The following is a 15042-nucleotide window of genomic DNA, read 5'->3' on the forward strand; positions in this document are numbered from 1 at the left end:
GGGGGGGGGGGGGAATGCAATACCGGGACGGCATTGACATTATTATCAAAATCCTTATTGATTGCTGATGTGTAAAAATAAAAAAGGCAATCTTACAGGTAGTAATTGAATGGGAATCTAGCACTCAGACTGGGAATGATAGACAATGACATGACATTAAGCAACAGCAGGCAAGGGGGCAGCGGTTTAAGTGATCTGGCAGCCCTCCTGTCAGGATCGATCAGTCTCGCTGAAATTTAGAGCAATGCTCCAAATTGGTCTTAATGGCATGTTTCATCCTCTTCACGCCAACAGTGAGCCAGTGCCCTCCATTGCACCGGGTTCCTTGGCCTCCTTTTCAATTGGGTGTGCCACTGATCTCTGTTGGCCGGTCGAAGGGGGCAGCCCACAGCATCAAGTGGCTTCCATCCCCACCTCTGATAGTCAGGGAGGTTCCTCTCCTTGTACTAAAGTCCTAAAATTGCCTGGAAAACAAGCCGCATCAAAAGCTCTCGCAATTTTCTGATCAAGATCCACAGAGTGGGTAGGAGCCAGAGCGACCCGGTGCCAAAGCACATAAACTACGTGCAAAAGTGTTTTTTTGTGTGTCATTCTTTAAGTTAAGGCCACTGACTGACTCTTTGGTCCTCAGTTGGAAAGACATCTGCTTATAACATTAGGCTTAGCACGCTGAAAAATAATTACCAGGTTTTCCTTTTTCTATTAATCTTAATGTTACCATTTAAAAAAAAAAATAAACTCTGGCATTTTTGTGATAACTCAATGCAATGATGCCGTTTGCAAAATAAAAACAAGTGCCTAGTGCTATTTTCTACTATCTTAGCTGTTCATGGTGTTACATTTGGAGAGAATCAAGTCACACCATTGCTTATATTCTCCACAGAGGAGAAAAGCAATTGAGGTCTCATCCCAACCAACCACCACCCGCAGCTGCACTTGGGGGGATTTTTTTTTTTTTGGGTCTATATTTGCTTAGTTCATTTTAAGGCAGTTCAAATAGGGACAATCTGAGTGTGGTGATGGAATATTAACTGCAAAGTCAATAATCCTACAGTATTAATTTTATTTTTTTGAAATTTTTCAAAAATAAAATGTAGGTAAATTACAAATGATCATCTAAATTTTTTGCATCATCAGAATTTAGCAATATATATTTTTTATCCATCCATCCATTTTCTTAGCCACTTATCCTCACAAGGGTCACAGGAGTGCTGGCGTTTATCCCACTTTTCAACGGACAGGAAGCAGGGTACACCCTGAACTGGTTGTCACCCAATCGCAGGGCACATGGAGACAGACAAGTCGCACTAACAATCACACCTAGGGGCAATTTTAGAGTGTGCAATTAATGTTGCATGTTTTTTGGGATGTGGGTACTTGGAGAAAACCCACGCAGGCACAGGGAGAAGACGCAAACCCCACACAGGCGGGGCTAGGATTTGAACCACAGTCCTCAGAACTGTGAGGCCAATGCTCTAACCAGATGCGACACCGTGCCACCATTTTATTTCAATTATTGAGGCAAAAATATTCTGCAAAAACTGACATTAAAATAAAAGGCATTGTTAAATTTATTATTAACATAGGTAATTATGCGCCTTGGTATACAAAAGCACACAGACACCACTCTATAATATCTATAACAGGGGTGGGCAAAATATGGACCACGGGCCACATCCAGTCTCCATTGTTTAATCCATCCCATCGAGCTTTCTCATAAAAAAATTGGTTAGTTAAAATTTATATTTAATCAATGTCTTCCTTTATCGTTATCAACTTGTCTCAGATTGTTTGGTAAATGATTTACTTTCAATAGAAATTTAAAGACATGTTAATATCTAATCAATTGTGAATAATTCAAACACGATAAACATTTTCATTAGTTATCATTTTAACATTGCATCATAGTAAGAAACATTTAAGCAATTTACTGACACATTTCCACTTTTTTTAAAATTTTAAGAAATGATTTGTCCATTTTAAAACCTAAACGTGGCCCTTGAGAACAAAAGTTTGTCCACTCTCGTCTCTCTAACCATCTGGTGTGGAATAAAGAGTAAACCCTCTCTTTCCGACACGTACAAGAAAACAGACTAGGGTTTTTTTCTTTAAAACTTTGTTCTCCCCCCACAAAATTGCTCACGCATTCGCCTCTTATCAACAGCCGGGCAGCAATTGTGATTCATAGCAGTCATTTCGGTGATAATGCATTCATTCACGACACAGTGGTAAACACACGCACACACACACACGTATCGAGGATATCATCGCTGTTGCAATAACGGCTGCGGTGAACAGGAGGCAGAAAACTGAAGATGGTGTTGATTGATAAATTGACAGGTTAATTTTGGGATGGATAATGAGAGTAGGACCCTGGGAAATGCTGAATGGAAGGCTGGGGCCTCTTTGCTCTACTTTGGATGCAGTGCCATCTGTCTATTACTGACAGAACCGCATGCGGACTCGCAGAGGTTCAACAAGGTTCTTTTCGCCTTTGTTCTATCGCATTCTATAACACCGTCTCAAACCTATATTTCACAATATAGTCAATCATTTCCCATTGTCTTTTCCCATGGAGGAAAATTTACATTTACGTGGGTTCTATATCTTGTGTATAATTTAAAAAAAAAAACTTGTCTTAATTAGAGGCCAAATGGTGAGAACACAAGAAGAAGTTTAACTACAGGTGAGTAAAAGGTTTCTTTTGCACGTTCCCACTGCAATGTGCCAAGTCTGCAAGCACTTTTAATTAAGTCCGACTACGGTTACTGTACAATTCTCTCGCCATGAACCAGTACACATCCCTCCCTAATGATAATCAAAGGCCACTATTTTACTTCCACACCTAACACCCATTATTTCCATCCTATTCAAATGCATCTTTTTAGCCAACAAGATGTGTGAAAGATGTGTGAATAAGAAACTGCAGTCAATTAAAAGTGACAGGACAGGCATAATTGCACACCGGGAATTTACCGTGCGCCTACAAAATTTGGTTTTAAAGAAAATCTAATAAAAAAAAATGAAGCTGAATGGTGCGTTGACGCAGTGATCGAAGGCAATTAAATTTACATATTGTAGTACTACGGGACTTGAAATGATCCAATTTATTTTCAATTCTTTGTAGCAAGGCTTCAAGAGTGTTTTCTTCCCCCCACCCCTTTCGGTGTGTGGCTTGATAGAATTTCCTCAAGTCAGTCTTTTTGCCGTGTCCATTGCAACACATTGTTGTTCTTCTCAGTACTCAACATGAATGTCGCGGAGGGGCGGCACCAACCGCCGCAGACAAATTCCTCGTGTGTTGTCACACGCTTGGCAATTAAATAGGATTCTGATGTATTAATAAAAAGAATCTACACAGCTAGAACTAATCAGATGATATCAGACGGTCATCCAGATTGATTATATATGTCCCCAAAAAAATAATAACAGCTTTCATGGATCTTAACAACTGTGTCTATATATAGTGTGTGCGTGCAGATTACTGTTAGTGAACATATGCTTTGGTGAACAGATGTGCTTGAGTTTTTATTTTTTTTATTAAATGTCTAAGGAAGCAGCATCACAGTTTAGAAGGATGACTTGACCATGAATACTTGATGTGCAATGAAATCATTGATCTAAATGAAAGCACATTAAGCCGGCAAATAGTATATGAAAAGGCTCAAGCATTTGACGAGCTTGCGCGTCGGGCAACAATGGTGTTCCGCCGCAGTTTTCATTGACTGCTTTTTGTTGTCCATTGTTGGGAGAAAAAAAAAAAAGAAGCGTGATTCTGACCAGAAGAAGCACGGCTTAGCATGTTATTGTAGCGCTGTAAATGCCGGCTGATTACGAATAAGCGCACAGTGGCACCTGAGGGGTTGCCGCACTCCTCCCCGTTCATTTCAACAGCGTCCTGAAGTCTGACAGTCATCAGCGGGACCGAAAAGAAGAGGTGCAGAGGACAACTGCTGTTTCTAAAGCACCCAGCAGCTTGATCCCATGTCACTTGGAGGGCAAGGCTTGGGCTCTGCCTCGATTTGCCTTTGAAATCCAAACATTTAATTGTGGTCAGTGAAAAGGGGGTTCAATCGAATGAATGGTTGAGGCGAATGAGCCGAGGACGGTGCCTACTTGGAAGCGTCAGGCTGTAAAATGAGTACATAAAAAAAAAAAAAAATTAAAATCAAGAGGGAATAATGAAATTAAGGACGCCGTGGCGGGAGAACTTGAAGCGCTGACCCTGATCCTCCACGGTGAAAACCAAGAGATTAGAAAACGTTTCATGCTAATTTCCATGGAGATTTCTGTAATTTCGCAAAAATTACTTCTTCCCGCTTTGATTTGTCCACATTGGCTGCCACAACCCACCCCCCCCATCTCCTGCTAGCATTGTCGGGGTGGTCCGCTCTATCAGGCCTCTGCTCTCGTGGGCCCTTGATGGCCCCTCGCGGCGGCCTGCCGTCGTGAGATTACTGAAGCGATGCTGACGTCTCTATCAGCCCCAGCTCCACTGCTGTGCCCTCTCCCACCCCCATACCCCCCATCACCACCACACATACACACACGGCTTCTCTCCTGCCCACCCACCACCGAACTCTCCCAGATCTGTCAAATGATGGCTTCATTGGTTTGTGCGGCACCGTGCAAACTCTTGCCGTCCAATCCTCCAAGAACACTCCCACCCTTACACACATACAAACCCGACACCACACATTGTACACAGTTTCACCTTTCGCTATCCCTCAGACTCCTCTCACTCAGCTTCATCCTGGTTTGTGCTTCTGCCTGCCACATCAAAGGAGAACCTGGGGTCACGGAGCCACAGGCATGGAATATAAATGCAGCCAACTGTGTGGCAGTATGGGAAATCAATCCTCTAAAGATAGCCCCATACTCTTCATGAACCCATCAACCGTCTCTGATACATATAGAAACACGTATAGCCCTTTTGAGCATTGTGTAGGGACGCCATTCTTCTTGCCTTTTGTGTTCAACTTTCCTTGTCAACTTCGAGATGACAGTGTATTGTATCATCTGAACAATATGCAAATCAACAGTGAGATATTGTGGACCCTCGACAAAAAAAAATTTAAAAAATTGGTGACACGAAGTGCAGTTCTCAAGCTTAGAAAAACTGATCAATGTATGGATAATATTGAAATTTTTGCTTCTCATTATATTACTGGACGCAGCATAATACGATGGATAAACCTTTGTTTCAAAAAGAGGTGAATATTTCTTTGAACTCTAGTATTTATACGCTATTGTATTTTTTTTTTGTATTCATTTAAACCAGGAAAAAACAGTTTGGCATTGTTTTTTCCAAACAGATTTTACTCAACAATTCTGTTTAAAACTTTTACAGGCATAATTTTGTACATATTGTATTTTATCAAAAACTAAAATAAGATCAAATGAAGAAGAGGGATATTTTCTTTTGTTTTTGTACAGTATGACCGGGGCACATTTTACAAAGAATGGAAAAAAATCCATTCATTTTCTGAGCTGCTTGTCCTCACAAGTGACACGAAAAGAATTGAAATTTATTTTAGTATGTTTCTAATAGTAGTAACTTGTACACTGTTTATTGAAGAAAGAGTTGCTTTGAAGGGATGAAAATAGTTTAGTCACAGAAGTAGTAATTAAATTTTTTTTCATTATTCATTCTTTCAAAGCTAGAAAAGAAGGACCCTAGATGGAAGACATTTTGTGTCACAGTGTAGTTCAATTTTTAACACAAATGTATGATATTTCTCAAGTGATCGTTCTGTACATCTTTAGGTAAATTATGAGAGTTCAATGAAAGAAGAAATTTAAATTAAGTATTGTACTTTGTAATATAAAAAAGGTTAGTGATCATGTGTGGAGACAAAAATGCAGACATGACAAGATATGAGAATTTTCTTTTGCTTTTTTGGGGCAAAACCATTTTTTATTGTTGTTGTTTTTTCTACACGCAAAAATGTATCATTTTGAGTGTAAAGATGCATGCTCTAATATTACAAAGTCTCACTGATACTGTATTTTATTTACTGGGATCTGGATTGACACCGAATCTTGCACACACAAAGCTCATAAAAATTAAAACACACTTATAAATATGACACCAATATATTTCTGTCAGGAAATCAACTGTTATTAATTTATGTACCGTAGCTCATGTATTGCCTCTCACCTCATTTTGCAATGAGGGAACTAAAGGTGCGAGTCAATGCAAAAAAAAAAAAACCACAGTGGCACAGGTATGTAAATAAGACTGTTGGAGGTCTGTTTTGCACCTGCATAAACTGGAGATGCTTCCTGAGTCATGTAAATATAACTTGGCGTCTGACACCTGTGATGCAGTTGAACTGACAAGCAAATCGCGGCAGCGGGCTGACGTGGCCGATTGACCTCGAATTGTATCATCCTTCAGGAATGAACATTAAGGGGAAAAAAAATCTCCAGTCGGTGGGCTCAGACGTCGACTTGGTCGGGTTTGAACATGGTAGATAAACGCTCTGTCGGAGGATGTCATCGTCTACATTGGTGATGGAGATGCCACATTGGCCACTGCGTTTGACTGACACCATGTTTTGTGCGGCTTGACAGGGGCTTGTAAATGCTAACTCCCTTTGGCGGCGTCTCCCGGCCTGGTGTAGACAAAGCATGGCAACACCTAGTGGTGCCGAGGCGCTACACTTTGACACGCTGCGGAGATGATGCGTGTCATTCTTACCTCAGGGGCATAGACTATTAGTGGCTGCAATAGTACTCATATTCTGTATCTAACTAGAAGTATCTCTGGGGGTGTAAAAATAGACTGGTAAAAATAGAAGTACTGATTCAACTCGTATAAAAACAGAAGTAATGATTCAACTCCTATTTTACTACAAGCAAAAAAGTTCTGATAAATGTGCACAAGCAAAACATTTTACTGTCAAAAATATACAAAAACTGTTTAGATTTTAAAAAGTTGCACACAAAACATGTCGTTGTAAGTCATAACTCATCATAAGTCACCCAAAGGCAAAGGTAAATGAACAATTTTTCATTATTCTTTACATTATGTACTTTGAATGCTTATTTTTGGCAGGGTCTTAGAACAGGTTGTTGTATTTATATGTAAAAAGCGCTTCTACTTACTAAAAATTCATGCTATGAGGCGACTTCTGGAATGAATTAATTTTAGTAGTTAGTTAGTTAATAGTTTATTAGCTTTAATATGACACGGCTTGCAAGCTGGAAATAAAACGTAATATAGCTCAGCAAGTTAGTGCTAGCACTAATGGTTGTACGTAAATATGCAGAGTTGTTTCGAATCATGCTCTAAACTTCCTGTATCTGTGAAGTAATTTAACTACAGCAAGTTAGCACCTATTATTTCTAGCATGTTGTAGTGTTAGTTTGAACTTATTCATTAGAATACATGACCTGACAAAATATATTTGAAGATACGCAGAAAACAGTACACAAGTAGGTATGGTAAATAAGTCATATACACAGACCTTGTTCCATCTTGTATTGGTTATATGTTTTTTTTAAACTCACTGATTAGCCACAAAAAACATGAAAAACCTAGTATAAAATGCACCTTTGTTTTTAAATACTCCACTCCAGATAAGTTTGAATTAGGCACAGTCATATACACAGACCTTGTTCCATCTTGTATTGGTTATATGTTTTTTTTAAACTCACTGATTAGCCACAAAAAAACATGAAAAACCTAGTATAAAATGCACCTTTGTTTTTAAATACTCCACTCCAGATAAGTTTGAATTAGGCACAGTAATCATACGGTGCCATCACTGTAGACTATTAACCTTTAAACAGTAAAATGACCATCCCCGACACCGTTAATCATTGAAAAGTAGATGTTCAACACAAACAAGTCTCAGACGTGTAAAACAGCATGAAGGAGGAAGGAAGAAGCTTTAAGAATCACTCTGTGCAAACCGCAAGCAGACAGGCATCATCTTTAAGTGTCTCTACCACAAAAGGCTTCACGAACCACAATATGAAAGATGTGTGTTCAGCATAAGACTAATGCACTTACAGTTGCCGCAATGCATATACACTCTAGCCACGCAATGGGTGCGATATGGGTTTTTCCATGCTTTCAGAAAGTGGATATAAGAATTTCCTGCTCGGTTAGAGTATTCCCGTCAAAACAGTTTGCTTACTTCGTACTATACGAAGTATCTGTTCGAAAAGAAAGTAAACCTTTGAAATAAAAACAGCTGCAAAGTTATGTAGACAAAGTTATAAAGATGCCCTCTTTCCAGAAAAAGTTGACATTTTATAAGGATGAAATTTGAATAAGTGAATGTCAGAATTCCCACAAGAACCGAAGCAATTGTGTTTCTCTAAGACGTAGACTTGTCATATACACTGAATGGATAACTGGCTGATAATTGACTGTCATTGCAGAACTCTTGCAACAGCCACGGAAATGTTGGAGCTGGGAGAATGCCTATGATGGTGCCCTCTAACTGGACAAGGGGGGGAGATGGGCTGAGTGGGGACCACTGGCAAAGCTCCCCGGTAGATTTGAGGAGTGATTTGGAGCTCGATGGGACATTAGAATGGAGACACTCTTTCCCGTATGCACATACTTGAAAAATGGATGCTACACGTGCTTGGTTACTTCAAACTTTGCTTGTGGCAAAGGGCAGTGATATCATGCAACACTGTCAGCAAGAATCAATACTCAAGAATGAACTCCGTTTCTAAAAGGGCGGTGCCTCAGTTCGGTCAATCTTACAGAAATTACATTTTAATTTCTAATGAGTGACTCTCAACATTCCACACACTGTAGGAACCAAAGAAAATGTGTTTCTCTAAAGACCCATCATAGAGCATATCCTTAAATACAGTATACAGTACATTAAAACACTAACAAAATTATTTCAAGTTCCGTTTAGGGAAATATACAAAACGGAATATCAGAACCTCCCAAAAAAAGTGTAATACTATGAGGAAAAAATGTGCAATGTTACAAAAATAAAGACAGAAAACTCAAATTATCTCAGAACAAATGCAATATTATATGAAAAAAGAACTGTAAACTGTCAAACGGGTTTCTCACAGAACTTGTCTTGGATATAATTTCAATATACTTCTAATTTAACAAGTGAACAAAGCTAGTTGCTGTTTCTTAGGAAAAGGCATTTAGATGGTGCTCCAGTACTCCCACATCCCAAAATCGTGCATTTATTGGAGATTCTAAATTGCCTCTAGGTGTGATTGTGAATAAGGATAAGCAGCTCACAAAATGGATGGATGTTCATTTGGAAAATAAGGACCTTTTGACGGTGTGTGTGAGAATTGACAAAATCCTGCACAGCCCTCATAAATAAACAGGCCATGTTTAAGATTTCTATCAGCAAAATAATGACTTTTTAATTAACTCACCATTCTGTTACAATTTGTGATCAAATGGGACGTTCACTTTTTAGGTCTACAAAGGACAAAAATCTTACAAACGAGTTTTACATGAGATTAATTCAGCTTTCTCTTCCCGTTAGACTTTGCAGCTAAGAAAACAGCATGGAGAATTCAAGTGCCTGCAGCTCCTCAAAAAAAGAACTCTTGCCATGGAAGTGCTACAGAGTTGGTCTGGAGGCTGGAGGGCTGGACAGTGCATTCTTCTTCCACCTCCCTAATGCCCTACCCATTGATCTTTACCGTAACTACAGCAGCCCACAGAAACCCACACAATCTGTGCAGGGGAGTGCTCCCAGGCTCCCCCCACTTCAAAGGTGCATATTTACTCTTAGAAAATTTAGAGAAAGTGCAGCTGTGGATGGATCCTCCAACCTCAATCAATGATAGGGCTGCTCCTACTGACCCTCCCCCCTGCTGGGTAATAAAGTGCTTCTTAGGCTTGGTGGTTTCTCTCTAAGCCTTATGGGCTTGGTTGAATCAAGCACTTAGGTTGGTTTCCATTGTCTCCCACCTTCGCATTGATTTTTCTGTTGCAAATTTTAAATGACATCAGATATACATTTTTAAGAATCCTTCTGCCTTACTAGCCAAGTTTTTTTCCAACAGCACCTCTGCTGGTTACAGCTGTGTACTACACTTAATTTCCAGACCAGATGGCTCAATTCCACACAATCAACGAAATTCAACTCAAACTATTATTTCGATCCCTACACACATGTGTATTCTTTTTAATTGGTATCATTTAGTAATTGGTGTGAACAAACACAAACGGGGGATTATGCAAAAATATCCCCTCAATTCTAATCACTTAATCGAATTTAGACATGATGCTTCAGACCAATTAAATGTTAGAACTGGAATACAGAGAAAACTAATTGGGTTTCTATGAACGGCAATTATATTTAAGAGAGAAATTATATTTTTATTGTTTCCTCCAAACAAACTGGCCTGAAAATTTCTAAATCGATGATTACCCCCACCCTCAGAAAAATTTAAAAATAATAAAATAATAATAATAAAACCACGTCTTTCATACTTAATTGATCATTCCACTTTCTTAAAAAATGACTCGCATAAGTGAAGGGAAAAAATACTAGTAATTAAGTGCAGAGATATTTCAATTAGTAACCATTCAACTCTTTCCTCTGCTTTGGGTCCCTTCTCGGCAGCAATTACAAAAATAAATGTCAGCTGTTTTTTTTTCTCATTTCACTTAAATATCTGCAAAGCATCCCAGCGGGTGAGTACTGTATTTATTTTGTACTCGGCAGAAATTGGAGCAAAGGTCTTTAAACTTAGCAATGTGAAGGAAACCTAAGTTTAAGCATTGACTGGCTGTATATATATATATATATATATATATATATATATATATATATATATGGAAATGTAATGTCAAAACTATTTTGTAAATACTGTAAACACTTTCAATTAAACAATAGTAACGGCCAGTCTAAAATTGAGTGGGTGAGTTTTAGGTCCCACTCTGCACATTTTCATCAATTGACACAGTGACCTTGAAAATAACGAAGATGAGGTTTTAAGTATTCTTAAAGAGAGCCACCACAGTTGTTAAACTGCGTGGGGTAGGTGGTAATATTTGCTAATCCTAACATGTTTGGACTCCTCGCCCCGACACCAGCCCCCCCCCCCCCCCCAACATATCTTTTTCATTCCCCCACACTTTGTAAGACCCAAGTCTCACTCGGCGCTTCACTAACATGTTGACAGCACTTTGTTAGTAGGTATCAGCTTGCAGTGAGCAGACATTGGGAGGGGAGCGAGGGATGTGGTAATCATCTCTATCTCTGGCTCGTTGGCAGCGTATCGCACCCCCACCCCTGCGCGGCCGGTCTGCTGGCAGACACTCGCCATTGCGCGGCTGTCAGGCAGAAAGGGGTGTAGGGATGTGGGCTCAGGGCTACGCCAGTTCACAGTCGTTTCTTTCCAAAATCTCCTGAAGCTAAAAACCCTAAGTGGTGTCCCCCATCTTACCTGTGCTGGCAGGTCTGACAACGCTAACAAAGAGACCACCGGTAAAGAGTCAAAGTTGATTTCGCTTCCCCATTGGGTTGAGCCCAGTTACTGCTGTGCTGGTTTTTGCAACCCTTGTAAGAATAAAATATTGTGGCTTTTACAAAGTGACAAAACTGTCACTGTCAATGTCAGGAGCAGTTTACAGATAAATTTTAAAAAATCCTGCAGAGTGACGTAACCATATTTTATTCTCCATTCGTTTGGTTATGAATAGTGTTTGAGTTAGTAAATTTTGGACATTTTAAACTCTCATTTTTGGGACATCATGATTTTCATGCATTATATCCTTCAGTATAACAACATATTTAAGTGTTTTAATCTGATTCTGATTCTAGTTTTTGGGACGATCTGCTAAGAAAACCCAGGTACCCTCTTGCGGGCAGCGTCCCATTTTTGGGACGAGATTATAAATCAGTAAAGATCTCATATAACTTAACCATAAACGAAAAAGTGTTATTTCCTTGATTGTAGCCTGTTAGGAGACTTTTATCTTAATCAGGCAAAAAATTGCCACCCTGCTCATGAATGGGTTAATATACTCTTGCATGCTACAAAAGTAAGGGAATTTGGAGATAAAGGCAAACTTCTGCAACCATGCATTTCTGCAGATTTTTTAACACAAGCTTCTCCACCATCTCCGAGAGCTCTTAAATTAACACCATGTATCTAACAACTTCAATTTGGGAGGCAATTTTAAGCCAGAAAACTCAATTTTAATTCAATGTATATATCATTGCTAAAAAGGTTTGCAACACTCCAATTGCATAATGTTGCACTCATGACACCTGAATAATAGTCGGTCAATTTGTTGTAATAAATGGATGAAGGATGACTTCCATGTTAAAAAAAAAAAAAGGCCAATTGTTTATGCTAAATTATTTGGAAACGTATCTAATCATCAAAAAGACGAGACGAATAACAGGTTAAGACTTTAAGTGGAAAAAAAAAAACCACTATGAAAAAGTAGTCAGACTTAAACGGTAGAAAACAGCAGTGCGCTTTGCTAAGTTGCAGTTTCTCACAATCTGGACCTGTGATCTTTAGAGTGATACCCTGCAGTTCATAGCAACAAATACGCTCAATCACTCTGGGAGATTCGAAGTCTCTCTATTGGCCAATTACTGCTTCTTAAAAGCCCGGGGCGTAGAGGAAACTTTGACTCCTGGAAATAAAGACCAATGTGAGGGAGAAACACTGCAGCTATTAAAATCTTTATAATTCTGTAAATCACCAGCGATTTGTTTTGCCTCGTGGCTTGTTCTGCTACGTTCTTGTTTCTATTGCAAAGGGCACGGGGTGATTACAATTGAGAAGAGCAACCTTATTTTTACAACTCTGCTCGGCAAATAAATAAATAATGCAATGCTTTTTTTTTTTTCTCCTTCCATGTTGTTGGGAGTGCAGAAGGCAAAGATCTCCTCTGTGTCATAATTGCCTGGAGTTAGAGAGTAAAGGCTCTGGACTGCTGATGTTAGTGCAGGCCTTTCATCAGGGGGGCTAGAGTCAGAACTGCTTTAAAAGATCAGGGACTCAGGAGGATCAGACCTCTTTCATTTATGGAATGAAAGCCTTTTGAAAAAGAGAAAAGTTATCCTTTATCTATTGCTGAATTAGACCTTCCCTTGACTGGTGCCGCCACAGCTGGCTTTGCTGTTATTGTTGACGATCGCAGGTCCCGTTATTCACGGCAGATTCTTGCTTATTTCCTCTTTCACTACCAAACATGCCACACGCTGATTAATTTTCAGGACAGATTCTGAAATTAGCTTGCTTATTCAAACTGAGTGGGAAGTCAAAAGTCCTAGAGAGGATCACACAATTATGGAGAGAGAAAAAAAAAAAATCACTCCAATTAAACACAGGCATGTTAACTTTTCAAAGAGTGGCTCACACTTCACTTGATAATTAAAAGCCCGCCATGGGGGGAAAAAATGGAAAAAGAAAACATCAACATTGGGAATGGGGGCATTTAGCAAGCTGATGGATTCTCTAAAAGCCCTCCTTTGGCTGGCCACTCCCCCAGTGCTCAGGGTTAAGAATGGCTCTCTAACGCCGCCACCACTTTCCCCATTCAGCCACGCCACCGACCAGACAAGAGCCCCGACTGAGGACGCTTTGAAACTTCAGCCTCTAATCACCAGAGTATCCTTACAGCAGGGAGCTGATGGACGAATGGGTCATGAGAAGGATGTCCCGACCATAAATCAGACTACGGGGGTGACAGCACACAAAATAGGTGAATTGTCCTTGGGTGTGTAATGCAGGCGGTGCCCCTTGTGTCCCCTCACTGCACCACCCTTTTTATTATTTGGGAGCAAGTCCAACGGATGCCCTACCAGCCATTCTCCACCTCCTCAACCCACCCCAGCCCCCACACTCTCACACACAAACATACTCTCCCCGGCTGGACCTCGCTATGAACTGTTTCCAGAGTCAGTTACTGGTGTAATTGAAAGTGCTTTGTCATCGCTTTCAGCCAAACACTGATGGATGTGAAGTTGAATGAGGTTTGGGGTTTAGTTATACGAGGGAGCCCGTGTGAGATTTATCACCAGAGGCTTAAGAGGATACAAGAAACCATTAAAGTGCAGCCACAGCCTACATCATCACAAACTCTTCATTATTATTCATTAAACTAGAATACCTATAATATAGCTACTTTCCAATGTGGGGGGGAAAAAACATTGCATTTACATAAAGGAGGTGTTCTTACAGCAAACATCTGAAAGAGAAATCATGAACTAAAAAATTCAATAGATGTGGATCAAATTGAGTAGATTTTTTGTTCTTCATGTTTCAGCAATTTCCAAATCTCCAGTTAATGCATGTTTTTAGGATGTGTGAAGAAACCGGAGTGCCTGTAGAAAACCCACACAAGCACGAGGAGAACATGCAAACTCCACACAGGTGGAGCCAGGATTTGAACCCTCGTCCTCGGACCTGTGAGGCCAACGCTCGAGCCAGTTGCACCACCGTGCCAGCAGTATTTTTGACATTGACGGTGACATTGACAAAAAAAGGAATTAAATATGAAACTTGTTTTACTCTAACAGAGAGTTGGCCTGTTAGTCCAACTAATGTCAAGTCATGCTACTCTATCATCATATAATGGGTACATTGCGCAACACTTAACTACGGTTCGACAAAGTTGTCCTTAAATGTAAAATGATCACCTTTATGAGTTGACAAGATAAAGCCCAATGATCGTAAAAGACAGGATCTGTTTGTATCGGAATGCAACATTTTATTGCAGTAGTGTGACATCGGCCAATCATGAAAGACAAAAGCCAAGCCAAGCATTAGATGTATCTGTTCCCCGCTGTTGAAAATTATAAAAAAAAAAAAAAAATCTGCTCGTCAGATAAAGTATTTACAATATTACGTCAAAAGGCCAAAACTAAACTAACATTTGAATTCTAATAAACTGAACAAGAGGGCAGTTTTTTTTTTACTGATCTGATTAATGACAGCAGTGATCAGATTGGGAAATTATGAGATCAGCAATCAGCCAATTAGAATAAAATGCTAATTATCATCCGATACCAATCAGTTCAATGTAAAGTTTATTATGTATCAGTTGAAACTATCATGTAA

Source organism: Syngnathoides biaculeatus, chromosome 6 (assembly GCF_019802595.1).
Source record: "Syngnathoides biaculeatus isolate LvHL_M chromosome 6, ASM1980259v1, whole genome shotgun sequence".
In the NCBI taxonomy this organism is placed as follows: domain Eukaryota; kingdom Metazoa; phylum Chordata; class Actinopteri; order Syngnathiformes; family Syngnathidae; genus Syngnathoides; species Syngnathoides biaculeatus.